Here is a 14,205-nt window from a genome sequence, read left to right as displayed (position 1 = left end):
TTTCTAACACTAAGTGTCAGCACTGAGCACGAGTCCCTCATTTCTCTCCCTCTCTTAACACTGCCCTCGGTCTGCAGTGGTTTCTCCATTCAGTGCTGGTCTCCGTTTCATTAACCGAATTCATCTTATTCATCTCCATTCTATATTGGACCCCTCTACTCAACACTCCCTCACAGCCTTCAATATCAACATACACGTGTTCAACAGCATCCAAACTTTTGTGGACCTCATGTCCTCCACACCTGTTCATATGCACCACTACTTTTACGCCCTGCTAGCCAGAATCCTTTATAGTACATTTGCCATTGTGGATTGGCTAACGGGTTGCACCAACCCTAGTGGCAACATTGTGTATTCTGGGAGTGTGTTTGCTCTGCTTGGCTTTCCTGCCAATTTGTGCTGTGGTATCTGCAGTTAAGTTACTCAGGGAGTGGATGGGGACTGGAGAATGGCCTGGAGGGACTACTTTTTGACCCTTTGCGTTCAGTGGAGCCAACGGTTTGACACTACCTGAAGGAAAACCTTAAAGGAGAAACAGCAATGACTCACTTGAAAGAGTTACTGGTCGTTCTAATTCTATATTTTCTCGTTTTAGCTAGAATGCTTCTGTATTAACACAGTGAACAGGTTGCGCACAAACTCTCACCCAACACTTTTGCTTCAAAACGCCTTAATTGTGTGTTTAGATCTGTAATAACATTCAATTCTTTCACACTTTTTCAGTTATTTTATGCTAAGCCTGCTTAAAATTATAGTGAAAATCAGTTTTAGAGTGCCAGCTGGGTTAACGTGGTTTCTAGCTGGTCATAAGCTGCTCCAAGCTGGTCTAGATGGTGGATCAAATGAACTACAAGCTCATTGACCTGGTTTTAACCAGTCTGACCCACTTGGGTCAAGCTGGTTGGGGCTGGTAGACCACCTTGAAGCAGCAATAAACCAGCTAGCATGTTACAAACACAAACTTGAACACCCTGAGGCGTTTTGTTGTAGCTGGGAAGCCACACACTATAGTATAATTGAAAGAACAGCACATAAGTTAAAAGCCTGTTAATTTTCCTAATGCCAACACAATTTGAAATGTTTGTAAATGTGAAATCCATGTGTGGACAAGCTAGCATACAGTTATGTTGATGCAATGACCATGTTAACCACTAGATGCCAGAAGTGGCCTCTTAAAAATATCACATTCATAAATTGATGTGAGGACTAACCTGAGACTGCAATTTCAGAGACTTTACATCTGTACTTGGGTTAATCTCATGAAGAACATGTCTGGGTCATATTTAAACCCAAAATCAAGATATAAAAATAAGGAAGAAAAAAAAAAACAATACAATGAAAATGAAAGCTATTTTGGTTGCACTTTATTTTACAGGATGTGTAATTTCTATATATTTACAGTGTACTTACCCAAGAAAGTACGGAGTAATATTAGGTAACTACATGTACTTAATATGGGTTAGGGTTAGTACCTAATAATTACTGTAGTTGTAATTATGTAGTATGTAAATGTAGAACAGTATTGTAAAATAAGTTGCTACCGGTATTTTAGTACCTTTGAAAAAATTTTGCATCATGACAAGCCCTCCCATTCTCATTTTGAATTTTCTTTGTAATTCTCATTATTCTCAATGGCATTTTTTTCCCCTTCTATATAGTTTATTTAATACAGTAATGAAAACCATCCTGTCTAGAATACAATGATTTTTATTTTAATTGTATTTAATTAACTGTATAAATTATTTCAGTTATTATTATTTATACTTTTTTGTAAGGTGCATTTTTTAAATGAGCATGAATTAAAGTCAATACAACAAATACTAACATGATTTATAACACCTGACAATTAAAATATAAATATATATATTTTTTTTTCTTTTTTTTTTTTTTTAAGGTCTTGAGAATTGTCACAAATGCAAAAAAAAAATAAAATAAAATAAAATTAATGGTCCTAAATGTTCATTTTCTGAATTTTCTATTGATATATAATATAATAAAAAAATATTTTGGGGTGAAATATGACCAGGATATATTCTTGACATGCTTCATTGGATTCACCGCTTGTGCGTAAGACAGTATTACCAAGTTACAGTGTCACAAAGTCATAGAGATTATGTTTTAAACTTGTTCCTAAACAGTTTAATACTGTAATAAGGTCAGATCTAATTTCTGATTTTGCCCTCTGGTTTCCCCTCGTCTCATCTCGTCATCTTCGGAGAAAGAAAATACTGTTCCCTCTCTTGTATCTGTGTTGTTTGCCCTTCAGTGAGGTGCTTTGACTGGTACTGTGTTGAGAGGGGTCACAGCACAGAACATCATTTACCCTGACTCACTCCAGTTGTTTTTGCTCTTTCATCTGCACCATTAGTTTGACCCAACCTTGCATCAAAGCGTTCAATATCTGTCTGTGTTATTCAGGGAGCAGTGGCACTGAAATGGGAATGTTTCTGTGTCTGTTTATATGATTCATTCTCCATAAAAATGCCTTAGCTCAGATTTGCTCAAATCTGTGCCTCTGGATGTGTTATAACTTTATTCATATCCTTATATTAAATGCACAGCCATATATATACAGTATAGATAAATAGAATGTTAAAATACTAGCCATAACATGCTTATGAAAATTGTATTAATTTTTTTATCTTTTTTAATCTTATTTTTTATTTCCCTGATATTATTATCAATAGATGTCGAAATGCTAACCATAACAGGTTTATTAGAATGTTTACAATTGTACTTTTTTTCATTATGATAATGTTTTCATTATGACACGATTATAGAATTTTCTCAATTATTTTATTGTTTTTATGTTTGAATGTTATGTGTGTATGTTTCCCTGATATCAACATTAATTAGAAGGGCTTTATTGTTTGCTATCCTCACCATCGCCAATAGTGATGTTTGTCCCCTAAAATCTTTCTCAAACTCATAACATTATAGAAATGAAACCAGCCAACTGAACAAGCACAAGAAGGCTGAGAAAACAATGGGAATGTCTAATAAGAATAATATTAATGTCAGGCACCTAACAGTCAATGGATACACCTTTAGCATTCAGTTTTTTATGCAGTGCTGTCAATTACTGTAGATCTATACTGTTGTTCATAGTAGTGATATATTGAATCATTCTCAATGGACAAAAGTCTCCAGTTGTTTAATGAAATGAAGAAAATTGAGATCTACTTCACACCTGCCACTCCAGAACATCCCATGAAGGTTCAACAACAAGTTTTTTGCCCGTGCGGTTTGCGTATGTTGAGTTTTTTTTTTAAACAAGTTCCCTTGACACAATATAATTTGGCAGTTTTTGTGACCGATGTACATGCAGTCTTCTAAATCCATCTCTTGGGTTCTGTAACTAACATCCTGTCTTGACTTTTTGTTATGAACCCTTATACTCCTTAAATTCACATGTGTAGCTCCCCACTGAATTTCTATTGAAACATTGCATTCAGGACACAAACCCCCAAATCCCAGCACAGGCCAGTATATTGTTTTTTGTAAGAAAACTCTTATAAAGAGTATTGACATGTTTCAGCAGGGCTGTAACCACCAGACAGTGAGTGGGACATGCCCTTTGACATCATTAAGCATCTGTAAAGATCCAAATTCATATCTAACAAATGCAATGTTTGTATTGTGAGTTAATGCTAAAGTAAGTGCTAAAATAGGAGTTTTTATTCTAAAATACTGTAGTATATCAGGCCCCTAGTCAGAAGTAATCACAATATCCTTCTTGGAAATTCAAAGCTGGAAAATACTGGCACTTTCTTACATGACATATATTTGGGAAGGAACGTGTTTATCACTCATGACCTAGTGTTTGTTTTCCAGTGTGGATCCTTCGAAGAGAGTCTCTTTAAAGAACATTGATCTCTGGACCTGCTACATCAAGGTCAGTGTTGTCGACATGTGAGTTTGTTTTCAGTGTTTGAGAGGAGAGGTGAAGTTTTCAGGAAAGCATCTAACATACTGGTTCTGTTCGGTTCTACTGGTTCTATCTTGATCTACCTTTTTTGTCTTTCCAATTCTTAGAAACATAATTGAGCATGGTTACATGCATGGGCACTGGTGATGCTTAACAAACAACATGCGAGGACCAGTACTGCATGTAATCTGATTACAAAGTAATTTGTTACTGTACTCTAATCGAATTTTTTGGTCAAAACGCAAAGTAACGCAGTAACGCAAAGGATTACATTTTCAGATTATAGTTACTGACTTTCAGTCAAGTTAATTACTTTTAAGTACATTACTTGTAGTATTTCAAAAATACTATTATTCATGTAGAATACATTTTCTGTTTGTGTTTCTGTGACAGATGAAGGGACAATGAACAAGGTGGAACAATAGGCATTATTTTAAGTTTGTGGTGCTAAAAACAAAATATATCTATGAAAATTGTTTTTTGAAAGTAACTAAAATAATTTGTAATGTCATTACTTCCGCATGAAGTGACCAGTAATGTAATCTGATTACATTTAGAGAAGCCATTTGTAATAGATTATTATTTTTGAGTAACTTAGCCAAGACTGGTAAGGACATGTAAACACCTTCAGCGTTTTTCCTTTATCCAGGTAAAGTCATAAACGGATTAGGCAAAAACCGAGAATCAACATAGGTATATTTTTGCCCATTACCACGATTTTGCATTGCATGTAAACACTACATGCAACACATGGTAGCTGAGTGGATGATAATTAGGCCTGACATCTTAAAGATTGAAGGTTTAAATCCCAGTAGGAGTACTTCATTATTTGAAGACTTATTTCTTCACTACTGCCCACCCTGTCCCTCAAGGGAGAGTAAACCTGCACTTTGTTTGAATGTTGTTTATGATTTTTACATTTTCTGAAGAGAATGTGAGTGGTGCTTGCCTGTACAAAACTCCATCTCTTGATGCTAGGGTGCTACAGGTGGTTTCCATTGTGTTGCTATACAGTTGCTAGGTTGCTATGGGTGGTTTGCAGGGCGTTTGCTGTGCAGTTGCTAGGGTGTCATGCATGGTTTCCACAGCATTGTTGTGCAGTTGCTAGGGTGCTATGGGTGGTTTCCAGGTGTTGCTATGCAGTTTCTAAGATGCTATTGGTCATTTCCAAGGTGTTGCTATACAGTTGCTTAGGTGCTCTGGGTGGTTTCCGGGGGTTGCTATGCAGTTGTTTGGGTGCTATGGGTGGTTTCCAAGGCGTTGCTATGCAGTTTCTAGGGTGCTATGGGTGGTTTCCAGGGCATTGCTATGCAGTTCCTATGGTGCCATGCATGGTTTCCATGGCATTGTTGTGCAATTGCTAGGGTGCTATGGGTGGTTTCCAGGGCGTTGCTATTGGTGGTTTCTAGGGAATTGCTATACAATTGCTAGGGTGCTGTGGGTGGTTTCCAGGTTTTGCTATGAAGTTGCTTAGTTGGGGTTAGCTGGGGTTTCCAGGGCATTGCTATGTAGTTGCTAGGGTGCTAAGTGTTGTTTCCAGGGCTTTGTTTTGCAGTTGCTAGCATGCTATATGTGGTTTCCAGGGCGTTGCTATATAGTTGCTGGGTGGTATCCAGGGCATTACTATGCGGTTGCTTAGGTGTTCTGGGTGGCTACTAGGGCGTTGTTTCATGGATTGTAGGGTGTTGTGGGTGGTTGCTAGGGTGTGGCATTAGATAACATTCTTTTATGTGGTCCTGTAAAATGAAAGGTTTTTGGGGGGGTTTTTGCATTGGCTGGTTTCTAGCCCTCAGTTGCACAAACTTGTAGCAGGATTGACTTCTGTTTGGACTTGATGCTCCTTGGCAGTAAAGTGAATTCCCCTTACTGTGTGAGAGCTCTGATCTGCCCGGAGCTTGTGACTGGAGACCCCGCTAAGTTCAGCACATTGCAGTTTAATGAACTGAAAGTTGACATGAGGTGCTGATCAACACATCTAATCTTGTTAGTCTAGAAGCTCAGTTATTTCTTTCACTGTAAAGAATAATTTTCTTAATCAGGATTTTTGTCTTGTTTTTCAGTAAAAACAGATCCTTAAAATAAGATACATTTGCTTGAGAAGCAAAATTTTGTCCGATGTGTTAAATTAAATGTATTTTTCTTACCTCATTAACAAATAGTTTTTATTTCTTGTATTAAGAATTAATCGAACAAAATTGATTCAGCTGTAAGCTGAAAAAACTACAAAGTAAAATAAGTAAAATAAGCTGAACTCTGAAAACAAGTCTGAAAATTTAGCTTATCAAGTAAATGTAAGCTAATGTAAGCTGTATTGTTTAAGGATGTTTATATGATTACTGGAAAACAGCTGTTTTTAAGCGTTTGGGTTTGTAACAGTTAATATTTCTCAAATCATTGTCTTTTTAAAGGTCAGTGCATTAATTGCTACTTATTAGAGATTATTTTTAGGATATGCTCATCAGTGATATGTTCCATGTATTATATACTAATAAAAGATTTATATTAGAATTTTCCAAGTTGTAATTAAGCATGCTTTTGGCAAAACAGCTGGAATTTGAGAGTGGAAAGTGGGGAATTTTTGTCTAATAATAATAATAATAATAATAATCACTCTAAATGCAAAAGCCTGATTTTTTTTACCTTAGCACATTCTGATTAAAAGTGAGTGCCACTTTCCTTTTGTAAATTTCACAGTGTAAAAGTGATGGTATCAGATGGTACTACCATGCAGTGATGTAACTTGTATCTTACAGGCCCAAGTTCAAGGCACTAGCCAGGCTGGCACCCCTCATTTTTGCCTTCAGGGGAGGGGGTCCCCATTCAGTCATTTTCAACTTCTGTGGTCATCACCTGTTAAGCCTACGGCCGTTTCAAATGTACCCTTTCGGTAGGCCAAAGCAGGTCTCCCTCTCACCCTGGCCCCAGTGCAGCTGCACACCCTACACTGCCTGTCATTGCGCCACTGCTTCCATGGTGTTGTTTGATTGTGATGTTCATATACCATTCCTGCTATTGTTCAAAAACAGACTGATTATAGGTGTAACCATGTTTTTTCATGGTAAATTGAATACCTTTTTTGTAAGGTTATAATAAGTATTAGACAACAATGTGAGGCTGGGAAGGAAATATTGTTCAGATCATAATGATCATGCGACTCCATTATGGATATTCTGTTTTGAAACGTGCAGTTCACCATATTAGGGTCATAATCTGTGTTTTGGTTAAGGATGTTAATAGGCTGTTGTCCAGATTTTAAATAGGTCACCCAGTCAGAGAGGCTCTGTGTGTGTACGCCCACCTAGCTCTGTAAACAGTACGTTAGGATGAAACTTGTGACTCTAAGCAACAAATCTCTAAAAAATAGACGGTTGTAAAAATAGTTTTGCAATCAAAGGAGAGGATTGGATGTGCTCATGAAAAGCCCTACCTACTCTTTCTTTTACGCAACCACCCAGAACACCCTAGCAACCACCCAGAACCATGTAGTAACTACACAGAACATCCTAGCAACCAAATAACAATGGCCTAGCCACCACCCAGAACACCTTAGCGACCACCTAGTAACACCCTAACAACCACCCAGAACCATGTAGCAACCACCAAGAAATTCCTAGCAGCCAGAACACCCTAGCAATGCCCTAGCACCCATCAAGAACACCATAACAACCACCTAGTACACACTTACAACCACCCAGAACCATGTAGCAACCACCCAGAACACCCTAGCAGCCAACAACTAATGCCCTAGCAACCAGAACACCCTAGCAATGTCCTAGCAACCATCAAGAACACCCTAACAACCACCCAGAACATCCTAGCAACCAACTACTAATGGCCTAGCAACCACCCAAAATACCCTAGCAACCACCCAGTAACACCCTTACAACCACCCAGAACCATGTAGCAACCACCCAGAACACCCTAGCAACCACCTAGCAATGCCCTAGCAACCAGAACACCCTAACAGCCACACAAAACACAGAAATGTTTTCATTCTCTCCCCAGAAGGTCAGGGTTTCTCTCTTTCAATATATCTGAGTGATGGTCATGGCACAGGTGTCTGTGATAACACTGTTAGCTCTGCCATTCAAATAAACCAGCCTTCTAACAGTCCATCTCTATGGTTACGCTCACCAAAGCTGTCGAAAAGGGCAGGTGTGGGATCGCATGACACTTCATACAGACACGATTTAACACATCTCTTGTTGTCACTGGCCTCAGTGCAAGATTCTCATGATATTAGGAAGACGTGTTCCCACCCAGCTGTACAGCACCATTCAATACACATGAACCCATTGACCCTGTTGAACTTGCGAGGGCGCAAGCGTGAGTGTTAATATGAAGTACTGTTGGGTTTCCTGCAGTGCAGAGTCCAGGTAGTTGTATTTTAAATCAGGTGAAGATTTCATAAGACAAATTGGTTCAAATCTGATTGGTTGATAGGAATTCCAGGAACAACAACAACAACAACAAAAAAGCTTTACATTTTGATCATTATACATCATGTAAACACCAGATGTCTTAACAACATACACTACCATTCAAAAGGTTAGGGTCATTTACTCATTCTTTATGTATTTTTTTTTTTTTTTTCACATTTTAGAATAATAGTAAAGTCATTAAAACTATGGAATAACATAAATGGAACTATGGGAATAATGTTGTGACTAAACAAAATCCAAAATAAATCAAAACTGTGTTATATTTTAGCATCTTCAAAGTAGTCACCCTTTGCCTAGAATTTGCAGACATGTACTCTTGACATTTTCTCAACCAACTTCTTGAGGTATCACCCTGGGATGCTTTTTAAACAGTATTGAAGGAGTTCCCATCTATATGCTGGGCACTTATTGGCTTCTTTTTGTTAAATAATATTTTAGATTTATAATGAAATAAATTAATATGTTGGCACAATTATATTTTTGTCTACAAAACTAATTTCAAACATTTAAGCATACGCCTTCAGATCAAAAGATTTTTAAGATCATGAGAAACATTTCAGGCAAGTGACCCCAAACTTTTGAATGGCAGTGTATATAGAATATAGCCTATAGATCTATAAGAATCGTCATCATTTGTGTTTAATGATATTTTCTGTATAAATGCAAAATAATTGCATGAAGACTGGCTTTACTGACAGTTTAAAAAAAATTTATTATTGTTCAAAATGTCAAAATCTGTCCCTCTATAACTGAAATGTTTGTTCTCAGTTTTTTTCTCTCCAGAAGATACGTTTTTTGAGCGTTTTATGTGACACACACAACGCCTATGTAATTGCAGTTGTGAGCCAAATGATCTTTATGTTACATTTTTATGGTAATCAATGTTATGCAACAAATGCTGTAGACTGATTGAGCCCAGAATATTCCGTAAATACATTCAGAATTGAATGTGTTGTTTCCAAAAGGAAAAGAATCTAAAGCATGCACAGCATTTACAGAGTAGTCACTCACATTCAGTAAATGAATCAGTTTTCTAATGCCCTAATCCACACATCGGACAACTTCCGGGCACATTTGCCCAGGGAACTGGTCATGAGGGCAAGTTTACCCACAGATTAAGACCAAGTCCTTCACGGAAACATTCCATTTAAGTAATTAGTCTAGTCAAGCGTAACTGTGCAGTGTTTTTGACAGCACAGACAGATGCTAATTTACCACTCACTGCGACACACACACATATGCAAAACCCAGTGTGTTGTTTTCTGAGATGGAAAGGCAGCTGCTTACAGTTTTATTAGTGGTAAGGCTGAAGAAAACCACTAATGAGCTAATAACCTAATGAACTGTCCTGGCAACCAATTTGAGTACTTGAACTTGAACTACCTAAAGCACGAATCGCTATTACTATTGCTGAACAGAACTGTGACAAATCAAAGCATTAAACTTTTCCATGTAACTCATCCTGGATCGTTTTGAGCTGCAGATGTGAATGATGTTGGGAAAGCAGCAAACAAAAAGTAGCAAACTACATTTCAGCAATTAAAAAATATTTTAAAAATAGGGTTAGGGTTAGTTTTTATTTTATGTTTTATAATAAGTAATCAGATTATATGTAATCCTGTAATTTACACAAAAACAATGAAGAGCTCAGTTAGGGTGGCAACATTGCATTGAACATAAATATGTGTTCGCGCGAGTGCCATCCGCTGTACGTTTACAGAGTAGTTTAGTTAAGGCATCTTGGATGCTGAAGACCATTTTTATTGTAATCTTTTGGTTTCTTGTCAGTTTAAAGGTTAAAACATTATAGCAGGAGTGTTTTTTCTGTTTGTTTATTTCACTTGGTTGGTACCACTCGTGTCCGTTTTTGTGTGTCTTATATAAAGTACTGTATATTTTGTATCTATTCATTTATTTTTCCACTACTTCACTCTGAACATTTCTCTTTGTAAATAAAGAAACCACTTGATTATTGCACTGTGTTTCTAGAGTTTGCTGTCATTTTTATTCCAGCAAACAAATAATTGTTAATATCAATTTTAATGTTACATAACCCTAGATCATCTTGCGGTCTCAACACAACATGCATATTATGTATATAAGTATTTATATTAAATACTTAAAATACTATATTCTTTTACTTAAAAACGTATATTTAACTGAACATTTAAAAATTAGTTTATAAACAACTCGCTCCAAAAAGGAAGAAGCATTGACCTAAATCGTGTGAATCGTGTGTTTGAATTGGTTCATTTACATGAATTGTCCGAACAAGCCAATTCACACAAATTTATTGGACTTCCCAATGCTTCTTATGAATCAATTGGTGAATCGTATATTTTAACCCAATTTTTCTTTTCGTGAACCGCTTGAGCGAAACAATGCACTTAAAGGAACGTTCCAGGTTCAATACAAGTTAAGCTCAATCGACAGCATTTGTGGCATAATGTTGATTACCGCAAAGATTCATTTTGACAAGCCCCTCCTATTCTTTAAAAAAAAGGAAGTGAATGGGGCCAGTTCTTGGAGGGTTTGAAGACAGAAATGTGTGGCTTATAATTTTATAAAAGCACTTAAAAGCACAATTAATTCTTCTGCTGGTGCTTGTGTATTATTTGAGCTGTAGAGCTGTCGTCATTTTTGCTGAATTACAGGGTTTGCGGCGTTACGTCGTCATGGCAAGAAGGTTTAAAAATTGGCTATAACTTTACACAGAAAAGGTTAGAAAGTGATTTAGTACACTACAATCTTGGTTTTCATCTTGTGGCTATACTTTTGAAGCTGGGAGTATTTTAACATTTTTTTAAAGAAAAGGAGGGACGAGTTGAAATTAATTTTTGGGGAAATCAGTATGATGCCACAAATGCTGTCAATTGAGCTTAACTTGTATTAAAGGGTTAGTTCACACCCTCCCCGCCCCCCCCCCCCCCCAAAATTATCTTATCATTTCCTCACACTCATGATATCCCAGGTGTGGATGACTTTCTTTCTTCAGCAGAACACATTTGAAGAAAAATAGAAAGATATATCAGCTCAGAAGGTTCTTAAAATGCAAGTGGATGGTGATCAGACATTTTAAGCTCCAAAAATCATAGACAGTCAGCATAAACGTCATCCATACGACTCCAGCGGTTAAATTAATGTCTTCTAAAGTGCTAAAACCACTTTTGGTCCTTTTAACAATAAACCATTGCTTCTGGTCAGCAACAGTATGTGCGTGTGACGTAATCACCTCGACATGTTCATGCGTGAACTGAGGCACGTGCGTCACAGCCGGAAGAGCAGCGCTGTTTACAACTGAGCAGGTTGGACAGGAGTACGATGTTCAGAAACTTCATCGGTTTTGGTTTAGATCTGTATTGGTATCTGTTTCTTTACTCACAATGGTGTGCTTATTCTTGATGTCTCAACCGAGAGAAGAGCACAAAGATTACGTCCATAACATGCCAACGCGAATACGTCACATGTGAGACCACGTGAACACAGCCGTCTCGTGAAGATTACCGGAAGCAATGTTTTATAGTTAAAAAGTTCTTAAATATTTATCTTTTCAGCACCACAATCGATCGTATTGCTTTAGAAGACAGTCATTTAACCGCTGGAGCCATATGGATGATGTTTATGCTGACTGTCTTTGATTTTTGGAGCTTCAAAAGTCTGATCACCATCCACTTGCATTTTAAGGACCTGCTGAGCTGAGATATTTTTCTATTTTTCTTCAAATGTGTTCTGGTGAAGAAAGAAAGTCATACACATCTGGGATGTCATAAGAGTGAGTAAATCATGAGAGGATTTTCATTTTTGGGTGAACTACCCTTTTAAACCCGTAATATTCCTTTAAATGTGTAACATTTTGTTGCACTACACTGTTTGTATTTGTTGTAAAAAGACGCTTGTAATAATAAGAAAAGGTACACTGCTGTGAAAATAGCTGAACCACTGTCATGCTACTAAAAATGTAGTTAAGTTAATTGTGTTACCACTTTTAGTTAGCTATTCCACAACACTGCTTGAATGATGTGTGGAATTGAATGGCTTGTTGAAGAAAGATAGGCTACTATATAAATGCTATTTCTAAGCAATCAGACAAATAAAGAAAGAAAAAAATGAAAGAAAAATCAAATAGACTTACCCGTGCTGATAAAAAAAAAAAAAAAAAAGATTGAACCAGCCTAAGATGGTTTGCTGGTCTTAGCTGGTCTCCTAGCCTGGTCAAGCTATAACATTAAAAATATTTGCGGCTTTTCGAGGTGTTTTAAGCACTTGTCAGCTGGTCAAGCTGGGAGACCAGCTACACAAACCAGCCAAGACCAGCATACCCCCTTAGACTGGTTTAAAGAGATTTTTTTTCAACAGGTACATTGATGCAGGGAGCATATCTAGTGACCAGAAAATCATAGACTTTTGGAGGTGGGCTCTTTTGACCTGGGTTATTAAGCAACCACCTAGCAACAAGCTAAAAACACTGTAGCAACCGCATTGCAACCTCCCACAACACCCTAGAATTGTGACAGCAAGTTTTGCATAAACAAACACCACTCACATTTTCTTGTGAAAATTTAAAAAATCTAGTTTATGATAATAATAATAATTATTTATAATAATGACAGCAAATGGTTTTGCTGCTATGGCATGTCCTGCTAAATTCAGGCAGCATTCCATGGTGTAAATAGATCGAGTGTTGTCGGACAGCTGCAGTGGCTGAGGTATATCCATCTAAACCCTACTGACCCCAGACACTTACACACATACTAGTGCACACACACTTCCAGGACTAAATTTAAACCCAGTGCAGACAACGAGATGTTGGACATCTGTTGAACACCAGTAGCTCTTTAACACAACGTCCACTGTTGTTGAATGACTCTTCCCTATGCTGTTGTTAATGTTCAAATGGACACTCATTTTACAGCCATACAGATAGAGGGCTGACAGTACAGGGTGATAGCAATGGAAACAGGCATGAGTTCTGTGTCTTTATAGGGAAATAATCGGTGGTAGGTATTCTTTGCTAGGTAGACTGGATTGAAACATCTACTTTAGGGTCTGAACCAGAGCCGTAAGTACAATAGACATGAAGGGTGACATGTCCCCCCCAATATTCATATGCTAGTGGCTGACTTACAGACTACTACATTTGATTCCTCCCAAGCCCAAATATTTGATAATGGGCTTGGTCAAACTGTCAAAGATTTTTCTATATGTCCCCCTGTCACCGCCTAACTCATCTAAAACACGTCACACAAACTGCAAATTGCTATGCTACTTTGTTTAGTAACCTAACATAAGAGTTTTGGTCATATTATTGTTTATGACCCTGGTCTTGATCAGCATAAGTGTAAGCAAATTGACACATTTATACATATTATGTATAAAGGGGGACACGTGGGGGACACATCCCCTGCACTCTTTAAAAAGGTGATTTTTGTCCCCCGCACTTTTCCAAGCTAAACCCGAGTCCAAATGGTGGATTTGTATACAATATTCTTTGTGTTTTGTTACTTTGGGCTGATTGAGCGACCATTCAGCCAATCACAGGTGAGTTTCTTGAGCCGAAACAACCCTTTCGTAACAGGCCGTCAGCCAGACAGTCTAATCAACACAGCTCCGTTCATTTCTACAAAGTTGATTTCAACAATGCTCATTTATCCATGTTTTTTATCAGCACTGATGTTGATCTAAATTAATAATCTAGAGATGAGGAACACACAAATGAGAGGTTTTTTTCCGGCATATTGTTCTTGATTGACAGCATTAGGTGAAATGCACTGCAGAAAAAAAACAAAGGAAAATCCTTCTTTTAAGCACATACTGTAAGTGGAGTTTTTATCAGCA

The sequence above is a fragment of the Myxocyprinus asiaticus genome, chromosome 12 (assembly GCF_019703515.2).
Source record: "Myxocyprinus asiaticus isolate MX2 ecotype Aquarium Trade chromosome 12, UBuf_Myxa_2, whole genome shotgun sequence".
Classification (NCBI taxonomy): Eukaryota; Metazoa; Chordata; class Actinopteri; order Cypriniformes; family Catostomidae; genus Myxocyprinus; species Myxocyprinus asiaticus.
Note: the sequence above shows the minus strand (reverse complement) of the source record.